Consider the following 14,773-nt stretch of genomic DNA (forward strand, 5'->3'; position numbering starts at 1 on the left):
TAGTGGTATGACTCCCCTACCTATGGCTCCGTGGGTGTTCCTTTTTGGCCTCACCATACGTATCCTGTGTTCTTGTGTGGGGAGCAGGACCGGAGGCCCCACAGGCCTCCCTGCCTGATACCCCGCATGACAAATGGCACAGCGAGCAGGGTATGGTGCCGGCCAAAAGTCACCAAAGGATGGCGGAGCAGTTTATGCGTACAAAAGTTCAGCTTCAGGAGGCCCGCAAGGAGCGACACCGGGAACGGGAGGCACGGTCTGCCCAGGAGACTCGAGCCTCTAGCTGGCACATCACCCTCTTGGCCATGGACGGCATTGCCTTCATTTTGGTGATCTGCTGCGGCCTTAGGCTCCGAGGGTTATGGACATCTTACACAGAGGCCTCCACCCACTCAGACACCTGGCACAGCGAGCAAGATTCCAACCAGGTAGGAATGGAGTCTGACTCTGGGCTGGAGGATGTGTGGCCCCCACACAGTATATGGTGTTCGGTGGCTACTGTTCTCAGGAGTTGGACCCCCAAGGAGGGGTGGGAGGACATGGACGGCTCTCCGGCCACTGTGGAGAGGGCCCTGCAGGCTCTGGCTGAGCGGTTGCTGGAGGAGGAGAAGGCTACAGCCGGCCATGTGGGCTGGATGTTCCTCACAACCTTGAGTCTCAACACGGAAAATGCGCTTAATGAAATGGCCCAGGTACCAGACCAGGTGTCCCAGTTGGAGGCGCTGGAAGCCCGGGTCCTCCTGTTAGAACAGGGGCCCCAAGGTGGAGACTCTGAGGCAGAGGCGGAGGAAGGGAGTGGAGACAATATAGCTCCCAACCCCCACGCCTGGCCAATCTTGAAGCAAAGGGTAAAACGTGAGCAACCTTTGGGCCCGTTGCTGCTGGCAACCCAGCTGTGACTGAGTTCACAACCTACACCCCTTACACTCCCACTGAGTTGCAGGAGCTGGGGAGGTGGTACAGACAGCGCCCTGGAGAGCCAGTCTCGGCTTGGCTGTTACGTTTATGGGATGAGGGAGCAGACAGCATTCTCTGCTCCCCAGGCGAGATGGAAAAGCTAGCCTTCGTGACAGTGCATCCGTCCCTGCGACAAAGGTTACAGAACTGCCATAGGTTGGCCCATGACCAGGGCAACCACACTCTAATGGGTGGTTCACTGCTGCGGTACACAGTATGGGGACAGGCTGGCGAGCTGCCAGACACTGTGAGTCAATGGCAGTCATATACAGAACTTATTCAAATAATCCGTGAAATGGGTATGAGACATGCTATTTTTAACCTCAACATGCAGGGCCCAGATGATGAGCTTCTTACTGCCAGCATGAGAGATCTGGTTTTGGATACTGCACCTGCGAGTGCTTTTGGATCCTTGGTTGCTATTCTTACACCGTATGTAGGGCGACGGATCCATGAAGTTACAACTGCCATGGCCACCCTAGGGGATGTTGAAAGCCGGAGGCGAAGGAAGTTAAGACAGGAGGTCCGCACAGTTGAGACCTGGAAGCCCAAACCAAAGGTAAAGGGGCGAGGTCGCGGGCCTCAGAGAGTAACACGCGCACAGATGTGGCGTGATCTCGTGGCAGCAGGGGTCGATAGGAAGAAAATAGACCGACAACCCAATGCACTCCTGCTTGAACTTTGGAAACAGTTGCATCCGGAACAACAATTCCGGAGAAACATAAAGGAGGAGTCTGGCAAAGCGCGACCCGTGTCCCTCCAGGACTTCATGCGGCCGCTTGAGGCTGACTCCTCTCAGCTTGATTAGGGGTGGGGCCAAGGTATCCAGTCAGAGGGGACGAGCAGGGACCGGAGGCCCCACATGGAACTGTCCATACATTGGTTCCCTTCTAATGTACACAGAGTTTTGGCCCTAGGTGACACATGGCGCAGCGAGCAGGGTCCCCTGCATGACACCCACTCTGCCTAGACATCCAGGACACCGATGGCTGAGACTGAGCAGAAAAAAAGTTAAAATAAATTTTGGACTTCAATTTCTTTGGAGTTAAGCATTCTAAGCTTTGGACTTCACTTGTAAGAGGAGATTTCAATTTGGAAACTTCTTTGGACCTTAACTTACAAAAACAAGAGGATCTAATTTGTTTTTGTTTTCCAACATTTTAATATTATATGCAGTTGTAACCTATGACAGCATCTACTGTTCTAATTGGGACCAAGTTTTCAAATATGGATACATATACCTTTGTGCAACTCATCTTATTTTCCCCATCCTTGGTTCCATTTTCATAATAAAAGAAGTATAGTATTTTCTTTTTTCAATATTAAAATAAACATTTCCCCCTGGGGAATCTTTTATTTATTTTTCCCCATTTTTTAATGTGCTAAAATACACATAACATAAAACTTAACCATTTTTAAATGTACCATTCAGTAACATTAAGTACATTCATATTATTGTGTAACCATCACCATCATCTATCTCCAGATCATTTTTCATATTGCAAAACTGAAACTCTGTACCTACCAAACAATACCTCCTCATGCCCCCACCCCTCAACTGCTGGAAAATACCATTTTATTTTCTTTTTTATTTTTATTTTTTCACTCTCCCTTTTCCCCCATGCTCCAGCCTCTGATAATCACCATTCCACTCTGTTATTATGAGTTTGGCTTTTTTTTTTTTTTTTAATTCTACATATAAGTGAGATCATGCAATATTTATCTTTATCTATCTGGCTTATTTCACTTAGTATAATGCCCTCCAGATAAACCCAGGTTGTTAAAAATAGCAGGATTTCCTTCTTTTTAAAGGCTGAGTAATATTCAATTGTTTATATATATAACATATGTATTATATATTACTTCTTCTTTATCCATTCATCCATTGGCAAACATTTAGGGTGTTTTTATACTTTGGCTATTATGAATAATGCTGCAGTGAACATGAGAGTGCAGATATCTCTTTGAGATAGTGATTTCACTTCCTTCAGATATATAGTCAGAAGTAGGATTGCTGGATCATATGGTAATTCTATTTTTAATTTTTTGAGGAACTTCCATACTGCTTTCTGTAGTGACCGTAACAACTTACATGCCCACCAACTGTAAAAAGAGTTTCCTTTCCTTCATAGCCTCACCAGCACTCATTATTTCTTATCTTTTTGATGATAGCCATTCGAACAGGTATGAGGTGATATCTCATTGGGGTTTTGATTTGCATTTCCCAGATGATGAGTGATGTTGAATACCTTTTCATATATGTATTAGCCATTTGTATGTGTTTTGTAAAATCTCTGTTCAGGTCCTCTGCCCATTTTTAATCAGGTTATTTGTTGCTTTGCTACGGAGTTGTATGAATTATTCATATATTTTCTTTTTTTTTCCTCTTTTTTATTAGTTTCAGGTGTACAAAACAACATAGTGATTAGACATTTATATACCTCACAAAGTGATAACCTTAATAAGCCTATTACCCATCTGACACTGTACAGTTATTACAATATTATTGACTATATTCCCTATGCTTTACTATATATCCCCATGACTATTTTATTATAGTTGACATTCAATATTATTTTATATTAGTTTCAGGTGTACAGCATAGTGGTTAGACATTTATATAAATTATGAAGTGATTCCCCTGACTAGTCTAGTACTAGTCACACTACACATAGTTTATACAATATTATTGACTATATTTCACATACTGAACTTTACATCCCCATGACTCTTTTGTAACTACCAATTTGTACATCTTAATCCCTTCACCTGTTTCACCCTGCACCCCAACCCCCCTACCATCTGGCAACCATTAAAATGTTTGTTCTCTGTTATCTATGGGTCTGTTTCTGGGTTATTTTGTTTGTTTATTTTGTTCTTTAGATTCCATATATAAGTGAGATCATAGTATTTGTCTTTCTCAGTCTGACCTATTTCACTTAGCATAATGCCCTCTAGGTCCATCCATGTCACCAATGGTAAAATTTCAATCTTCTTTATGGCAGAGTAATGTTCTATTATATATGGTTATTGGGAATAGCGCTGCATTGAACATAGGGCTGCATATATTTTCGAATTAGTGTTTGGTATTTCTTTGGATAAATACCCAGGAGTGGAACTGCTGGCTCATAAGGTAGTTTTATTTTTAATTTTTTGAGGAACCTCTAGACTGTTTTCCATAGTGGCTGCACCAATTTGCAATCCAACCAACAGAGCACTACTGTTGCCTTTTCTCCACATCCTTGCCAACACTTGTTGCTTGTCGATTCATTTATGATGGGCATTCTGACAGGTGTGAGATGATATATCGTTGTTTTAATTTGCATTTCTCTGATGATTAGTGATGTTGAGCATCTTTTCATATGTCTATTGGCCATCTGTATGTCCTCTTGGGAGAAATGTCTAGTCAGGTCCTCTGTTAACTTTTAATTGGATTGTTTTTTTGTTTTGTTGGTGTTGTTTTTTTTATAGATTTTTGATATTAACCACTTATCAGATGTGTCACTGGCAAATATCTTCTCCCATTCAGACTTCTTCAGAGTTGAGCTGAAATATCAACTCTTCCCGGGCTCCAGCCTGATGCCCTGCCCTGCAGACTTGCCAACCCCCAATTTCTTAAATAACAAATCTCTCTCTCTCTCTCTCTCTCTTTCTATCTATCTATCTATCTATCTATCTATCTATCTATCTATCTATCTATCTCATACAAATATATATATACACACACAAGCATATATGTTATATGTATAACATATATATTATATATACATATATTATGTATATATAATACATATAATATATATATAAAGGTAACTGACCTGCTGAAGTAACAGAACTACTTATCTGTAGAGCTCAGACTACGTAGAAGCTCTAACTCCTCACTGGCACAGTTGTCACCTATGAAGATTTCGCAAACACTTAAATCCAGCATTCCCCTTCCTGTGTCCATGACAGACATCATGAGTTGATCTTTCCTTTCCTCTGGGCCCTGTCGCATCCTCAGAGACTCCCTCAAGGCACACTCTAGGCAACCTGTTGCAGTCAATAGGCCCTGGCAGGTGAGAAGAGACCTGTTTGTCATCCCTGTTCCGGGCTATATTCAGAACCTTTCTGAAATTCATCGCCATGACTTTGGCAGAGGCTGGCAGTGCCTGCCCCATTTTCCCACCTCTGCTGCCTTAGCAGGTCCTTGGAGCTGGAGTCAATTGTGTCTTCAAGTCGCACCCCACCCTGCTCCACAGACTTAGTGCTGATTCAAGCCTACTCTGTTTTCTGACAGAGGCTGCAGAGACTACCCCTCCCCCCCAGAAAAAGCCCCACACCCAAGGGACTGGAGCTCGAACATAGCGTCACTCCCAGAGCCCAGATCTGATGGCCCATCAAGAGCTGAGTCTAGCATGGACCTGGCCAAGAATAGATAGTACTCGGGGTTGATGGACTGAGAAAAGGAACACATGAGTGAATGAACACCTCTAGACACAGTGAGTTATTTCAAAGTCTGTCATTCCAGTGGCCTTTAGAGGAGCTGACTAAGAAAAGGACAAAAAAAGTCACAAAGCTGGTCCTGTTATTCTGGAGTCCCCACACACCAGCCTAGAGCTCTGTCAAATATTTGCCAAAGTGCTTACAGATGCTGCAACTTCTCTTGTTACGGAATCTAAGGCCATGGATTTGGGAAAGTGGATTTGCAAAATAAACCCAGCAGAGGTGGCAAACCCTAGCTGGTTAATCACTGCAAAGGGAGCTGGTGCAGGGACCGCTGGCCCAGCCAGGAATCCTCCGACTACTCAGGAGACAAATCTGTCGACATTGCTCTGGGCAGCTCTTGGAAGATGGAGCCACCATGGAAAAAAACTGGGCCCTCCCCCATCCTGGCTGTGGGGGAAATCTGCAGCATACACAGCTGTAGCACATCAAGAGAAAAGCAAGTAAAGATAGCGCTCCAGGCTACAGGTTGAGTGGGATACATGACAGAGACAGCCAGAGCCTTCCACAGAGGAAATGCTTTAACAAACAAGGTCGGGCCTCTGCGCCCTCACCCCCACCTTTAACCTGCTGTCCTGTCAGAAGAGCCACACGGGCCAGCTGCGGAAGTGAGGATGCTGGGAACTAGCAAATCCAAGGCTACGAATTCCCAGTGGGAAAACAGGCAAGCTTTTCTACTATGTGAATACATAGTCTGCCAAGGTCACTTTGATGAGGCCATGAACAGGGAACCAAAAGCCATCTGGACCAGAGATTAGGAGATCAGCATCTGTCAGCATCCTACTGTCAGCAGCCTCACTGACCCCCCAAGGTCAAATGCTGTCCAAATGCTGGGCAATATTGCAGTGGCATAACCACTCTGATGCTTTGGATTTAGACAGTCTGTTCACACTGTCTGATCAAATCCTAAAAACAACCCAGTGAGCTAGGCAAAATACATCATCCCCTTTACACATGAAGAGAGAGATTAAGGCTCAGAGAGGTTAATATACTTACCTAAGGCCACACAGCTAGTCTGGGGTGGAGTCAGAATTCACACTCCAAAATCAGGGAACATTCTTACCTGCCATGGTTTCTCTGACAAGCTCCAAACAGTGATCAAAAAGTGTTGCAACAAATACCTTGGGAACCCCTGTAAGGCCCTGTTCTGCACTGTGAGAATACAGTGGTAAATAAGATACTACGCAATTCCTGCTCTCTGGACCTGTCTTTCTGGTGGCTTTGGGAATGTATGATGACCCATTACCAAGAACAGAACTCAAGTTCAGAAAATCATAGGTGCTGTGAAGGAAATGAAGCCAGGCAATATGAGAAAGATGTGGCAGGTCTAAAGACTGGGTGGGCAGGGAAATGAAGCAAGTGACAATTTTTACAGCCCAGGGCCCTTTGAGGAAATCACACTCCCCTAGGCTGTGCATCTGTGAGTTCCAGAGCAGGGCCAGCTGTCCAGATCAGGGTCTCCTCTCTGGAGGTCATGACCTGCAAGGTAAACCCTTATCCCCACCCTTCTGTCAGGTAGCCTCCCCCAACCCTGATCCCCCCAAAACTGGAAGTGACCCTTAAGCTACAGTCTGGCCTGGTACCATGCCAGTCTGGGACGATCCTGTCAGCCCAAGGAACTGAGGAAATGTGTATGTGTGTGAGTTTGGTCTGAGGTTAAACTCATCCAAGTTTAGTTCTAGAAAGAACTAGAAAGAAGGAAAATAAATCTATGATTGTATACTGCCACTCACCATGACCACAGCTCCCATGCAAAGAGCTGACCTTTCACAGGAGTCTAGAGTATGTCAGCTGGGAAGGATACCTCCTAGATGGGGAGACCAAGGACCCAAGGGTCACGGTCGGGGTCAAGGCTTGAATCTCAGTACTGGGAGGGCAGAGATGGGAACACAATCCCTAACCTCCAGGTGCTCACAGCCTGGGCAAACAATGAATGGTCCAAATAATTGCCATAGACTTTGATACTTGCAAAGTATAATTCTATTAACTAGTTGCTTGTTTCGGAAGAATCCCCTAACCAGGGGATTCTTCCCTCTTAAATGTTTGTACTCCAGCAGTGGTGGCCTGGCATATGTAGATGGATCACTTTCAAGAGGGTCCCACCTTCGCCCCATCCTCATCATAGAGTTTGGAAAAAGAGAAGACACATGGGCAGATGCTGTCAGGTGACAGAATGGGATCAACCCAGGTCTGTGTGGGCTCCTCCAAATCCCTCCAGGATTTCTCCTGGCCCCTTGAAGGTCTGATTAGATCAAAAAGAGGGGACCAGAATCAGGGGCTCCCTGGGAAATCTGGTCTATTTGCCAAAGCAGAAAATGGAAAATTCCAGGGTTGCACATCCCCACTGAATCCTGGAGACCTCCGGCCAGAGGGGAGAGCTTTGTGAGGGCAGAGGAGGTGAACATGAGTATGCTGGGACCACAGGGACTTGAGGAGCCCACATTCAAAATGCCTAGTGTACCACCTATAATGCAATACGAATGCCCCTTGCTGGCTTCACCCCCTTCTCTGGCTGCCCAGAGTTAAATCTCCTGCTGGTCCCACCTGCAGCCCCAGGCCTGCCACGCGGTTTGTGGTGACTGCGCCAGGGGTAGGACCTATGTCACTGCAGGGCCTCCCAGCCCAGTGACCAATGGGCGAACTCAGTGGGGCTGGCAATCAAGTCCCCTGAAGCTGATGTGCCTGTCTAGGAGTTGTAGGTGAGGGCGGTAAGCAAAAAGAGAAAAGTAGAACATTACCTCCAGTTGCCATTTCTCAGTGAGAAAACCCCTTCCTCTGAGACCCCTTACCACCAGGCAAGTCTGAGAGGTCGTTTGTTCTCTGTCTGAACTTGTGGCACTTATCACCACCCACCTGAGATGAGAACTCTTTGTGGCCAGCTTCAGCCCTCAACCACCCCGAGTCTCTGCCTTCCCTCTGGGCAGCTCAAGTCTACCTGTTCCAGGTCACCCCTCCTGTGTAGGGTGGCCTGAGTTTGCAAATCAAAACGCAGGAGGCCCAGTTCAACTGGAATTTCTGGGAAACGCAGGAGGCCCAGTTCAACTGGAATTTCTGGGAAACGACGAAAAGTTAAGTATGACCCATATGATAGATACGTGGAACGTAGTGATAGTAGTCAATGATGCGTTGTTCATCTGAAATTCATATGTAACTGGGTGTCCTGTGTTTCATCCATCGCCCTATTCCTGCAGCCCACGTGGTGCCCCGCACCTGCTGCCTGTGCTGGTTGATGGAGAAAACTGTAATATCCTGTTTTGCAAAAGTATTGGGGGATAAATACTACAGGCTGCAGCCGCGGCATTTCTTCCTCTCGTGTCATTTTTGGAGGACGTTTTCACCGTGTATAAAGCCAGTATCTCATGGGATGCAAATCAGACCCAGTCCCAGAGGGGGGAGGGAAATGAGTTAGAAAGCAGTTAGAAAACAACCCCAGGGAATCTGAGACCCGCGCTTCATCTGCCGAGTCTTTTATTCTTGTTAATTCATAACAGTGTCTTTAAAATCCTGGACTAGAATTCTAGAACAGTCGGTGTGTGAGTGTGACAGTCATTATTCCTAGGAGACGCCCCCTCCGCCAGCTGGGCACCTTCCCCGCGTTCTTGGTGCCACAGCGGCCTCCAGTGGCCCACCGGGGAACAGCACGCTGTCTCAACACCGGGCCAGAGCCATTCGGCGCGATGCGGGAGCGCGGCGTCCTTCACCACCCCGGGGCCTGAGCGGTGTGGAAGGATCGCCGCCCAAAGGCACAAGTCCAAATGCTCCATGTGGAAACAAAGCTCTTCCCTGCTGCTGTGAAGCTCCGACCAGACTAAGGCTGTATTTCATCTTGTCTGCCAACGTGTAACATATCTGCTGACCCAATTTTACAGATGTTCTCTTCAAAACGGACTCGGCTATGTGAATATTTTTCTTTAACTATGTGGTGATGGAAACGTCAAAAAAAAAGCCCCTTTAAATAAAATGAGAGATGGTTGGGCACAGAATTGATTCTTCTACCAGTTGCTGTGCTTAAATGGATAGTTGGGGTATGTGGAAAAGGTAAAACCACCGAAATTAGGACCCCCACCCACTGCCTCTTCTCTCCAACCTAACAACCCTCCTGCTTCAGTTTCAACAAAGGGCTGCCCCGCCGATCCATTATTGAAAACACACGACTCCCATAAGCTTGTTCATTTTCATATATGTAGCTCGGGGCAAGAGGTTGTCTGCCACAGCTTCCCTTTGATTTGAAAGCAATACAAGAATAAAGGGAAATGAAAAATATGGCCATAGAGAGGACAGCGCTTGATCCTTAGACACACACACACACACAAAGGCAATTTTCTAAACGGGTGGTCACCAGCCTTTCTCCTTTCACGAGCTGATTTTCTGGCAGCTTCACAGCTTTTAGTTGGCTCATTTGCTCATCATTTCAGCTGAAACCTACCTCCTGGGTGGGGAGACCCAAGAAGAGGAAGGTTGCCTAAGCCACAGCCTTTGCAGCAGCCAGTACAGAGACCTGGACTTGGAGGTGGCCATAGAACGGACATGGTGGACTTAGGTCTGAGGCAAGCTTCCGCTTGGCTAGCTGCAAACTCTTGGCTGAGTAGCTTCCCTCCTCTGGGCTGTAGCTCCCCTCGTGGAATAAGGAAATGCATGGGCATCCTCCCAACTCTGAGTCTCTGATTTCAGTTTTGTCTTCCTCAAAATCTTTTTTAAAAATTATTTTCATTCATTTAGCAAACATGTAAGTCCTAAAATGTGCCAGGTCCTGGGTGAGAGGCTTAGTATGGAGACATGAATAAGGAATGTCCCTTTCCTTAGAAGTAGGTCATCACAAAACGAGAGAAGAAATACTAGAGGAGAGACATAAAGCCAAAGGTTGCCCTGCTGATGGGAGTGTCAATGTGTGCAACCTCTTTGGAAGCTAGTTTGGCACCAGCTTCTAGATTGTCCTATGTATACTCTACATTAGTCAGGAGCCCTAGTTGCTTGACTAACTCTAGTTAACTTAAGCAGAAAAGGATTTGGGTTTGTTTTATAAGGCTATTGAGTAACTTGCAGAGTCCCAGGGAAGGTTGCAGTCTCAGACCCAGGTAGGACATAAGGGACAAAGAAGCTGCCACAACCACAGCTGAAATCACACCACAAAAACAGTCTGGCATGGACAGTGCCATTGTCACTTCCAGACATGCATGGCCACTATTCATCCACTGTTGCTGCAGAGCCTTCATGCTCTGCCATGCCACCACTCCTCCCTATCACAAAGATGGAGTCACCATGGTTCCTGCTTCACAAATCAGGGAGCAGGGTGTCTGCTTAGCCGAGTCAAGGTCACATACCTGGTCTTTAGACACAAGGGAGCCCCAGGAAAAATGGCCACCTGGCATTTTGTGCCTCTACAGTGGCAAGTGGGTTCTGCCCCCCACCCAAAATAATAGCATGAGGAATTTCCCCAGCAGAGGGAGACATTTATGATGCTGGTGGCCAAAATCATGACAAATGTCCTCTACAAACATATTTGACCTAGAAATTCCATTTGTAGAATTTAATCCTTGAGAGTTATGTTAATACTCACACAAGTACTCATTCATTTCACTAACATTTGTAATGGGGGGGGGTTGCCATGTTCAAGGCCCTGGGAGAAATGGTGCAAAAACAGAGACACTCAATGCCCCCATGGAACTTACTGGGAGGGGGAAGGGTACACATACAAATGAAGTAATTACATAAATGCGTGTGAAAGTACAACGGAGCTGTGGGGCTAAGAAAAAACAGTAGGGGTACTATAAGGCAGCATCTCAACTCCCATTCCCCGCACAAGAACGCAGGATATGGTGAGGCCAAGAAGGAACACCCACGGAGCCATAAATAGGGGAGTCATACCACTATAGTCTCGCTGGCAACTGGTCGAGACACATAAGCAAACATCTGCCAGTACCCCAACAAGAGGTCTTCCTGCACCCCAGTCTCACTGGCGGCCGGGCGAGACACAGGAAGTGGGATCAACATGATCCGCAATATAATTGGCTTGCTAACTGCAATCCACCGTCCATTTCTTTGCCAACAACACTTGCCAGCCGCAATCCGCCATCCGCTTCTCTGCCAACCAACCAACCCCCTTGCCAGCATAGCCACGGCAGTTATATTAGTAGCTAATGGCTAACTGGTAACAGCTGATGGCCACCAGTTACAGCGGATTGCCATCTAATAACCAAGCCAGCACCTCTCCACGTGAGGCCGAGAGCCTGTTAACTGCTCTCTGGGACTCTGCCCTCACACGTATGCTGCCTCCTGACCTAGTCAAAGGCATTAGGGAAAGATGTCCTTGGGAAGGGAGGCTCGAGTGGGCCCTGAAGACAGAGTAGGAGTCAGGACAAGGAGGTATGGTGGGTCGGTAGGGGCCAATTCATGAAGGGTCTACACAAAGGCCAGGTTGAAGTGTTTTCTGCCTGTCCTCACTTCAATGGGAAATTACTGAACACTACAGAGGGTGCCAGAAAAATGTACACACATTTTAAGAAAGGAGAACTGTATTAAAATTGTAAGACTCAATATATACCGATAACAAAAAAGGAGTACAAGTCATGTTTGACTTCTGCAATGACAAGAGGTGCTCAGAGCAGTTACCATCAGCGTTCAGACACTTCTGATGATGGCAAACTACTGCTTGAGCAACGCTGACCAAAGTGTCCACTTGTATACATTTTTTGGCACCCCAGCTATATTTGGGAGTGGCAGTGGGCAGTGACATCAGATTTGCATTTTCCGAAGATCATCTTCAGAACTGTGACCCGGACTGCAGAAGCCCACTTAGGAAGTGGTCAGGTGTCCAAGAGATAGGAGATGATGGCGTGGAACAGTATAGGTAGAGATAGAGGCATGGCTGGGTTCAGGATATACTGAAGGAGGTGAAATCCACATGGTCTTTTGGTGGAAGTCTACACCCCATGGAGTTGCTGGGCTCTCCAAGGCCCCGTGGCCAGCAAAGTCATGAAGGTCAAGGCTGGGAAGAATATCAGTCTTGGTATTAACTTTTGTAGAAATATTCACATTTATAAGCTGTCATGGAAGAAGGAAGCTCTGAGATTTCCAGTTCTGTCCTCCAGGAAATAGCATCACATGCTCACATGCAAATGCTTCAGATTTGTATGTCATAGAAAGATGGAGTTGGGGAAACCTTAGAAGTTATGAAGCATGTTATAAAATACGATGTAGGAAAACAAAAGAACAAGACAAACAAATGAGAAACAGAAACTCATAGACACAGATAATAGTTTAGTGGTTGCCAGAGGGTAAGGGGGGTGGGGGGTAGAGGGTGGGAGATGAGGGTAAGGGGGATCGAATATATGGTGATGGAAGGAGAACTGACTCTGGGTGATGAACACACAATGGGATTTATAGATGATGTAATACAGAATTGTACACCTGAAATCTATGTAATTTTACTAACAATTGTCACCCCAATAAATTTAATAAAATAAAATTAAAAAAAAAAAAGAAAACAGACAAAATGTAGAATAGGGTCCAATTGTTGAATATATTACACATAGGAAGGGCTGTGCCAAGTTACCAGTGGTGTTAGATTATCGCCTTTGCTTTTGTATATGTTTCTAATTTTTCTGTGATAAATATGTAAATTTTATTGCAATAAGGGAGGAATCCAATATTATTTTTTAAAAGAAATTACCTAGTATATATAAATCCTCTTCTATCAGAGAGGAACTTAACATGGGAGAATCTCTCTTGACAGGAGAAAGGAAAAAACCCAATAAACTCCTATTATAGAAACTTTTTCTGTTGCTGTTTTAAAAGCTTCGTCTTTATTTGAAAGCTCCTTGCCCTCTTTATTTTTCAAGACTACATGCAAAGGGCCACTCATTTTATATAGTCAGCACATTATTTTAATAATTGAGTGTGTATTCCCGAAATCCTAAAAGTCTCAGAGGCAGAAGGGGTTTTTCTAGTTAGTCCTGCTTTGGAAAAGTATTGCCTGTCAGGGTTTCTCGACCTCAGCACTATTGCCATTTGGAGCTGGATGGTTTTTGTTGGGGGGCTGTCCTATGCATGCTTCCTGTCACCCCATCCTCTCCTCACCTAATACCAGTAGCACTGCCCCCAATTGTGACAACCAAAAATGACTCCAGACATTGCCAAATGTCCCCTGAAGGCAGAACCATCCCTGTTGAGAGCCACCAGCCTCCGTGTTGCTGGTGAAAGAGGGCTCACCACAACTATGACCAGACTCTTCCAACCATGAGCTACTATTCAAGTTCAAACTTCCACCGAGCAGCCATCTGTCTCCTGCAGTGTCTGGTGTTGGGAGCTGGTTTTTTCCTTGGGGCCATTAGACAGCATGTCCAATCTCTCTTGCCTATGGTAGTTCTGCAGAGATATCAAGATAGCACCATCCTCGGCCCCCCATCACCCCACACCTGCTCCCAAGTCTTTTCTGTCCCAAGTTGAATATTCCTCCTTCAGCTGTTCCTCATATGCCATGTTGCGCCTCCTGTTTGTTTCTCTACGTTTCTGTGACAGCTCTGGGTCCTTGGCTAAACACAATTCTCCAGGTGCTGGCTGACTGTGTAGGAAGAACCAGTGTCCACCTGCTTCCTCCCAAATACGCATTTATGTAGCTCAATTTTCCTTTCACTTCCTGTTGCTGTCACATTAAGTCCCTATACTAAGCTGTTGATCAAAATGCTAAAGATTTGCATGTATGACACTGCACCCTTGGGTCACCCCTCATTAGCAACTTGGTTCTGGGGCCCACCTGTTAGGCCTACATTTATCCATATCAAACTTCAGTAATTCACAAGAAACTGGTAACAGTGCTTGCCTCCAAGGACAGCAGGGTGGCTAGGGATGGGACATAGGAGAAAATGACTCTTCATTGTATATATGTGTGTGCCTTTTAAATTTTGTACTGTGCACACATATTACCTTGTCACAATAAACAAGCCAGTGAATAAATACATTTGACATATTTCATCTGCTTAGATTCAACCAATCCTTCCAGCCTGTTCCAATACTTTTTGGAAATTTATGATGTCTTCACTCGACGCCATACAGAACCAAATGTGGAAAAAGATAAGCCGAAGTTCCTCAAAACATGTATACCTCAAGACACTACATGGGGGCTTTTCCCGTTGGGACCCCAGGAACTCACCCATTTCCTGCAAGCTTTCCTTGAAATGGTTGCTATTGCATATCTGGATTCCAGAAGAGGCCCACTCACCTGAGCTCCACACTTCCTTCTTTGTAGGAGACTCTGACTACAGGGCAAGCTGGGAGAAATATCACTGCCCAGAAAAGCACATCTACCCCCAAGTTACTACTCACCTCTTACCCT

This window comes from Rhinolophus sinicus, chromosome X (genome assembly GCF_036562045.2).
Source record: "Rhinolophus sinicus isolate RSC01 chromosome X, ASM3656204v1, whole genome shotgun sequence".
NCBI lineage: Eukaryota > Metazoa > Chordata > Mammalia > Chiroptera > Rhinolophidae > Rhinolophus > Rhinolophus sinicus.